Source organism: Pteropus vampyrus, unplaced genomic scaffold (assembly GCF_000151845.1).
Source record: "Pteropus vampyrus isolate Shadow unplaced genomic scaffold, Pvam_2.0 Scaffold27, whole genome shotgun sequence".
NCBI classification, from domain to species: Eukaryota; Metazoa; Chordata; class Mammalia; order Chiroptera; family Pteropodidae; genus Pteropus; species Pteropus vampyrus.
Genome location: NW_011888808.1, coordinates 10,547,984 through 10,557,046, shown reverse-complemented (window position 1 = coordinate 10,557,046; position 9,063 = coordinate 10,547,984).

The following is a 9,063-nucleotide window of genomic DNA, read 5'->3' as shown; positions in this document are numbered from 1 at the left end:
AAAATATATTTATTTATTTATCTTTATATTTCATGGATAATTTGGTGTTGAATTCTGGGTTACAGATTTTTTTCCACTTGGTTCAGAAAGCATTGCTCCATTGTCTTCTAACATTTATGTTCTCATTGAGAATTCTGATACTTTGATTCCTAATCCTTCGTTGATTTCTGGTGTTTAGCATGACATGACGGGGGGACCTCCCCTTCATTCACACTCTCAACTAATCCACCTGTTTTAAGGCCTTCTCATTATTCCTGTTTTCATCTCTCATTCCTCTTAATTTGACCCTTTCCTGGTTTGGCAGCATGAACTATTCCTGCACTTAGTTGTCATTGCTTTCTGTTGGCATTTAAGTTTTAACTTTATCTTCTCTGTTAAGTTAGGGACCACTCAATCATCTATTTTCTGTCTTCCAAAATTATGTTTAAATCTCTAGTTCTCTGTAAGTTTCCACTCTTTTTTTTTTTTTCTAGTGGAGTGTATACTTTTTAGAAATTTCTTTGGATTGATTTCTGGACACTGCAGGGATAACTATGTGTTCGATATGCTGTAATTAACAGGAAGTTAAGGACTTCAGCATTTTAAGATATAAACCTATCTCTCCACCTTTGTATTTTGTTTCTTTTTAAAGCGACCCAATTTCCATATGCAATCTACAATAGAGCATATTCTCTAACAGTGCAAAGTAACATTTGCTAATATAAAAGCATTAGACAGGAGTTGAATTCATGGAAATCAAATCAACACATGTTCATCAAGGTCTACCATGATAGTACAAGGCATCAAGAGAATATATGATACGGTCTCTCTTTCCAAGGAGTTTGCCATCTTGTTCGGATGAAAAATGTACACACCATGTGAGAGAGTTAAAGATTTCATCAGAAACATAAAAAATACTAGAAATGGACTCGAACAAAAAATCAGATGATTTTAATAAATGGAATAGATAAGGGAGGTGCTTCTGAGAAGAATGAGAATGTGTGAATAAAGACATGGCTTTAACTTTAAACATAAAATAATTTTCAAAATAAAATGCATTTATAACACTAAAAATTTCATACCTATTTTGGGGGGATTTTAAAGGTAATAGCAATAATCAATTTCAACAAAATGTAAGGAACTTTAAATATTTGCAGTCATTTTAGAAACAGATATAATGGCCTTAAAATGGGTTTTTCTTCACACAAATTCTTTGAGTCTTTCTGTTTCTGCTACATGATTTGAAGTGGAGATTGGCCCCTGTGTCTGGCAAACCTAGGCTTAATTGGATTAGCAAATGCAAGTCTAGAATTTTAAATACCAAATTTGTGCACATTCTTGGCATTCTAAACCCATTGGAGGCATTTTGGAATGCTTAAAAGTCTCCAAAGGGTCCAGACTAACCAATCTACCCACTCGGGCAAAAATTTCAACCTAAGGAGATTGCATTTTAATTTTAAAATGTTTTCCAGTTTCTTAGTATACCACTTCAGTTTAGCCCTTTGTACATGAGCCTAAATGCATCAGAGAATATGCCTCCTATTCATATCTTATCTTTCTCCCTGGATACTCCAAAGGCCTTCATTTATTCATTTTCCATTTCCCCCAATTGATAAGTGATGCTGAATTTAATTTCCACATTCAGACATTTGAATTCTCATCTAATTTTGGCCTTCAGTGAGGTAAGAAAATGTTAATATCTCTTTCTTCTGTCCCAACCTCATCTTGAGTATTCTGGAGGTTTCGTTGGCTTGCCTTTCTGATGTTTAACTTAATTGCTGATAGCCTTTGATTCTTTGTTAATGTTTAATTCAAATCCACTGCTCTGCCAGGGAGCTTTTTCTAATTATTTTAGTCTGTGTTAACTCTACATCATCTGAATTTTTATTTTATTTACAACAGATTCAGACACTTTAGCATGTAATTTTTCTCTAATAGTATGATGTGTATTTCATATGATCAATCTCCTTAGATCAAAAATATTTTTGAAGACGGCATATTATATATAGTGTGTAACTTTGCTGATAATTCAATTCTTTATTTAGACATCTATAAAGTGGATCAGTTCGTTTTATTGCAGCTGACTGTAACCAGCTGTAACCATGCTTCAGTTGGGGTAGTCTTAGTTAATAAAAACCATCCTTCAAGACATATATGTTGCCCTAAAAAATACATTCTGTGACTAGATTTTTTAATCTGAAAAATATTTTCATCTCAGAAGGTAATTTTCTGTCCCAGAAAAATATTTCCATTCCAGAATTCTTGAAATTCATGGATAAAATGTTTTCAGTTATTGAACGGTGTGTTTGGCAAGTGGAGTTTTGCCAAGAGAAAAGGAGCATCCAGGCTGCAGCCTAATCTTTGACGATTCTCTGCACAAATCCTTCCTTATACCCAACTTGACTCTGAGGTGGTAGCTGGGTCTAAGCAAAGGCTAAGTAACACCCGTCTCATTCTGCGTTCACACTCTCACAATCACACTCTCAGTTTTATGTTACTCAGGATTTGAAGACCAGTCACTGCATTTTTTACCAAAAGAGCAATAGACAAAAGAAGGAAGGACAGGAAAGAGGGAGAGAGGGAAAAAAGAAATCATTTATCTCGTCATATTTTATAATGTTTGCTGCTTTCTTAAAGATAGATATGAATTGTAAATTTGAAACCTGTATAATAATTAACCAATATTACCCCAGTAAACTTAATAAAAATTTGTTAAAGATGGTTATGGAAGAGGGGTTAGATTTTAGAGCTTGGAGCCTTTTCTACCTTTTAATTCCTTCCTCCTTCATTTTCCTGGAATCGTCAATAGGTGTTTCCTTGTCTTATGTGAGTTGCATCTATTTCTATTCAGGCCCTGGAGGCTCAGCTTCCCTGAAATGGGCTTTTAAAATGTTATCTTCCTAAAGATAGGCATTTTTCTACAAATTAATTTCCTATCAGCTTCCAAGAAAATTAGTTTCTTGATATCCTTAGACTTTAAGATTCCTTGGTTTATTTAGAACATTCTTAAAATTAACCTGAACACCCAGTTTTATACAATTTCACATTGGAGTGGAAGACACTCGATGTTTGGTACCATGAGGTATCCTGTGGCCATATATACCTCCAGCATTTCAAGATGTGCCTTCACAAATGTGGCCTTTTGTGGGAAAAAAAATATGTTGGGAAACTTAGTAACTTCAGGAACATTGCTTTGTGTTTGAAGTATCATGTATTATTACCGTAGTAGTCAACCTTTATTAAACATTTACTTGGACTATGCACTGGGCTATCTCTGTTTCCTTTAAGGATTCTGTAAGGTCCTTGTATTTCTTTCTGTTGTAACAAATTATTGTAACTGGGTAGTTTAAAACACCCTGTTCTCTCATAGTTCTGGAGGCCAGAAGTTGGAAATTAAGGTATCTGCAGGGCCATGCTCTCTCTGATGGCTCTAGAGTTGCTTCTTTCAACTCCAGTTGTTCAGGCATTCCTTGGCTTGTAGCTGAATAATTACGGCCTCTACCTTTGTCTTCACATGGCCTTATCTTCCTGTGTGCCTTTCCTCTATGTGTCTCTTATGAGAACACTTGTCATTAGATTTAGGACCCACCCAGAAAATCCTGATTGATCATACCTCAAGATCTTTAACTTAATTACATCTGCAAATATCCTTTTCCAAATAAGATCACATTCATAAGTTCCAGAAGTTAGGATATGGATATGTGTGAGCCACCATTCAACTCATTACCGTCATTTAAGCTTTTTTTTTAATGGCTGAAGAAACTAAGGTTAAGAGAATTCACATAACTTGGTCAAGATAAGATAAACAGAATTTGAATTTGGCTTAATCTCCCATCAAAATTTGTGGTATTTCTATCAGACCATCTCTTATGTGAAGCTCTCTGAATTGAGTGTATATCTTGATATAGTCAGTAGTTTATAAATGTGGTGACTTTGTTCCCTTTTCATACTAGCCTGTGCTATTATCATCCTAGTGCCCTTCCAGGTAATCCCACCTTCACCGGGAAAGATGGCTGTTTAACCCCTTTTGAGAATATACCTGTAGCACAATTATCTCAGTCATCCCATGTTAAAACACTAATAATAGAGCAGCAAGTTCCCAGCAAACTGATTCACTGCTATAAGCCGAACTTTGTCATTCTCTTTCACATCAGCAGAAGAGGCAGATGGTTTAAGTCATATATTGGAGTTATCAGCAGGACACAATTTTCCACAGATGAATGTAAACAGTATGTTTTAAAAACATGATTTTTATGGCATGTTTCAATCTTAATAGTTGTTTATCATCAAAATTCAAAAGACACCCTTAACTTGGTACATGTGATATGTTGACCTAGACCCAAATGTTCTGAGCTCACAACCTTTCTGAGGATTCCGATTTTAGCCTCAGCTGCCTTGTTCCATTTATTGCTCCAAGAATGGCAAATTTTCATCATTTTTTCATATTCTAGGTTCATTATTCCCTCTCTAATTTAAGTTCTTTCCCTCAGCAACTGCACCAAAGCACATTTTTACAGAGAATTTCATAGACTGTTTTTAAAAAATAAAAATTAATTCAATGATGTCTGCTTTTGAGTGTTATAACTTTAGTCCCATTTTATAGCTGGAGAAGTTGGTTCAGAGGCAACTGACATTTCATAGGTTATAGGGCATGTTCTTATCAGAGACTTCCTGTTCATTGCTCTCAGGACTATGGCTGACATTCTCTTTTCAAATGTAACCCATATAAAAATAGACTCTAATCTTCTAATTTGTATAATTTCCTTTCCTTGCAATTCTCATTTCCCTTAGCATCTACTTAGCACTTCAGGAGTTACTCTGCGGTATATTCATTTGGTGATCACTTATTTCATGATTTTATGTCTTTTTGAGATTCTTTACCTAGATTGTACACTGGGAATCTTTTCCGTTTTGAATTCCTTTCTTTATCCCCCAAGATGCCTGATATTATTCTACTCATACTAGAAACACAGAATGTTTGCTGACAGTAGGTCTGGAAAGGGAAGTGCATCCTCTTCAGGCCCATGAAGCAAAGGTCGCTCATTTCCCCTACTGTAGTCGAGGCTCCTTTACCACAGCATTGCATGGTATCAAAGGCCATGGACTCTGGAGTCAGGCGACCTGGGTTCAACTTCAGCTCTATTTCCTGCGTTGGTCAAATTACTTAGCTTTTGTGTCCCTTGGGTTTCTAACCTATAAAATGGAACTAATAATAGCACTTATATCACAGGATTTTTGATAATTAAGTGAGTTAATACTAAAATGAAAATCGTGTCTGGAATATAGTGAGCACGAAATATGTATTTATTAAATAAGTAATCCTTTTCTCAGAATTACTGCCACTGCAGAGCATATTTTGTTTCTGCCCCTAATCTTGTTTCCCACCAATTCACTTGCTATTGCAGCCAGAGTGACCCTTCTAAAGTACAAATAGGACACTTCACTTCTCTGCTTAAATACCTCAACAGAGGGAGTTTTGGCTTCCAACTGTCACAGAGTAAATGATACCAAGCTAGACTTCTTGCCATAAACTTTCTAAAACTGGAAAAAAAACATAACAGGAACCTGTTTTTTAGGGACTGGACAATAGCCAGTTTAAGACTGTAATCCTTGAGGAAGAAAACTCATGAAGTGAGCCTCATGACTGCCCAGTTCTCTGCCTGAAAACAGTTTTCTGACTACAGCTTAAAGAGGTAGAGTCTGAGTACAGTATTTCCACTGAGCTGAGGCAGCAGAGTACAGTATTTCCACTGAGCTGAGGCAGCAGAGATTAAAGTTCTGGGTTACTAAACCACTTACAGTGTGATGGATGAGACATCATAGAGAAGGGACTTGTTCCAGAAATCTCTGTGATAGACCACCTCAAGGCCAGAGGCCTCATGGCTAGCAGCTGCAGTTGGTTTGGGAGCTGAACAAAGATCCTGGAAATTAAGCAGTACCTGAGGACACTGCCAGCCTTGCCAGAGTAGAGAGATTTTCCGGAAGGTCCTGTAACATCCCTGGTATCCAACTGAGACACTGTAAAGGCCATGTCTTAGGAGTAAAGATCATGCCCTAGAGTAAGACCTATAATAAAATCATCCTAAGAAACCTTAATACCAAGCTCTAACAAGATCCATAGAGCAACAGTGCTTGAAGGTTGAATCCCACCAAGTTACAGGGGCTGGCAAAACACCTTGGACTTTCCAGAGTCCCTCACTAATAAAGCATAAAATCAAGCCTACACAAATTCTAGAGTAGCTAGTAACTGAACTTGTTGCTGAATATGTGTGTGTGTGTGTGTGTGTGTGTGTGTACGTGCATGTGCGCGCGCGCACGTGCTATGTATACATATGTGTGTGTGTATATATATATATAGCAAGGAAGATAGCATGATCCTAATTCTCTAAAATGTATTATCCAAAATATCTAGTATTTAATCAAAAAAGAAAAAAGAGAAATGTAATACATAGTCAGATAGAAAAAAGTAAATAGAAACAATTAATTTTCTGTAAGATAATTAAATAGGAAAATGATACTCTTTTCAATAAATGGTGCTGAGAATCTAATCTCCATATCCAAAATAATGAATTTCAACTCTTACTTCATACCATATACAAATTTAATTCAAAATGGAATATATACCTAAATACAAAGATTAAGACTATAAATCTGATAGAAGCAAACATAGGAAAAAGGAAAAAGCAGTAACCGTAAAAGAAAATACTGATAAATTGAGCTTCCTCAAAAAGTCAAACATATGCTTTTCAAAGGAGAAACTTAAGAAAATCAAATGGCAAGCAACATACTACAAGAAAATATTTATAACACATATAACTGACAAAGCTCTTCAATCAACAATACATAAAGAACTCTTACAACTCAATAATAAAACGATTAACCCAATTTTTTAAAATGGCAAATGAAGTAAACACATTTTTTAAAGGACAAAATACAAATGGCCAATAATCAATCACATAAGAAAATGTTCAATATTACTTACTGGTCATCGAGAAAATACAAATTGCAATTAAAGTGACAGACCTATAGAATGACTAAAATTAAAAGGATTGGTAATATAAAATGTTGGCAGGGATGTTAAGAAAGAAAGAAGAACCCTCATACCTTCATGGTGAGGTATAAAATGCATGACCACTTTTGAGAACATGCTTAATCATATGACCTCGCAGATCTTTTCTTGGGTATTTACTTAAGAGAAATAAAAACTTATGTCCATAAAAAGATTTGTACATGAATGTTCACAGCCACTTTATTTATAGTGGCCCCAAACTGGAAACAACCCAAATAATGATGGGTTCTAGCAAATAACTGGATAAACATTTCAGTATTGCATAATCTAATCTCTAGGTATTTCATCTTTAAGTTTTCCTCATTTGAGGGCATTTCTCACCTTCAAGTTTTGCATACACTGTCCCCTCTACTGATAATCTTTCTACTCCTTCTGTACCTTGAAGAGAGTGTCTCCTTCTATTTGCTAAGTATTCTTCCTATCTGTTTCCATAGCACTCTAGAGAAATATTGAATAGAGGCTATATCACATTTTATTGTTTTTCCTTGTTTAATTGTCTTTCCTGTTCAAATTGTAATCTCTCTGATTATAGAAACTGTGATTGCTTTGTTTCCCACAATACCTATCACGGCCTTGGCTTATGGTGGTGCTTAATAAATATTCGGTGAATGGGAAATGAATTAACCAATAAAAGAACAAATGAACTCACATATACCTCCTGAGATCTTAGGTAAATTCTCAATGATTTCAAAGTTCTGTCTTCTAAGGGAAAGTAATTGAAAGCTTCTCCCTCTAAGCAAATATTATTTTTAGTGTGACACTACAAATTTTACTGTAGGTCTTTGCTTCTAAATTGTATTTCTCAGAAGCCACCATTTTTGTAGGAAAAGTGAGTCACAGAAATGCAATTTTTGGCTGTGCCTTCTACCACCATCCTGTCCCCCCAGCTAGCCAGACCAAACATTCCATATTAACTGTGTTTTTGATTGTCTAAGGGATTTCTGTCTGATTTAGATTGTCTATCAAGATATTTTATAGTCTTATTCCACTCTGAAAAGTGTAGCATATTACTCCCTTTATTTATAATGTTTTTTACCTTTTTGCAAATGCTTTTGAAAAATAAGTACTATCTGTCAGTCAGTCTGTCTGTCTGTCTGTCTATCTATCTATCTATCTATCTATCTATCTATCTATCTATCTATCTATCTATCTATCTATCTATTATCTATCTGTAAGCCTGCCTGCCTGTCTGTCTGAACACTATAGATGATGCCTAATAAGACAGATAAGACAGATTCTTATTTATTCTGTTTCTGGTGTCTTTTATTCTTTTTTTTTTTTTGACATGTAGCTTCAAAGCTTTTAGGGAATATTATGCTACTATTCATTCAATTCGAAGCATCAGAAGCATCAGAGTCTCCTTCTCAATTTGCTTAGAGTCTTCTGAGGACTTATGAATAAACCAACCATGTGTGCTCTATGACACAGTGAAAGCTGGAGTCTGAAATTCTGTATAAATTATATCTAGTTTTTAAACATCCTCCTAAGATAGGCATTAATAATTCCACTTTACAAATAAAGGTAATGGATCACAGAACAGTAATGTTTTTAAGATCACAGAACTAATAGGTGGTAGAATCAAAATCAGGCCTGTCAGACTTTTAAATCCTATGTCCTTTTATATACACTATGTTGGTATCCTAAGTGCTTGGAGGGAAGAAAATTAATGACATAAAAATGACCCACAGTTGTCCAGCTAGACTAGATGGCAAGCGGTGGCACCCATATTCTGAGATAAGAAATGCAAGAAAAGGGGCAATTTTAGAGGAGAACATGATATTTGAAGATATTTAAAGGTCAGTGTTGATGATATTGAGGCAGGGATGACTATAAGCCAATATGTCTAGCTACTACCAGAGATGGGAATAGAGTCTGGAGCATAAGCTAAACGCCAAGGTTAGAGATGAAAGTGTGAACATCATCAGCATCTACATAGCGGTAACACTTTGGGTAGGTATTGAATCACCCGGAGGGAGTATACAGATTGAGAAGCAGAATAAATATGTTTTTGATTC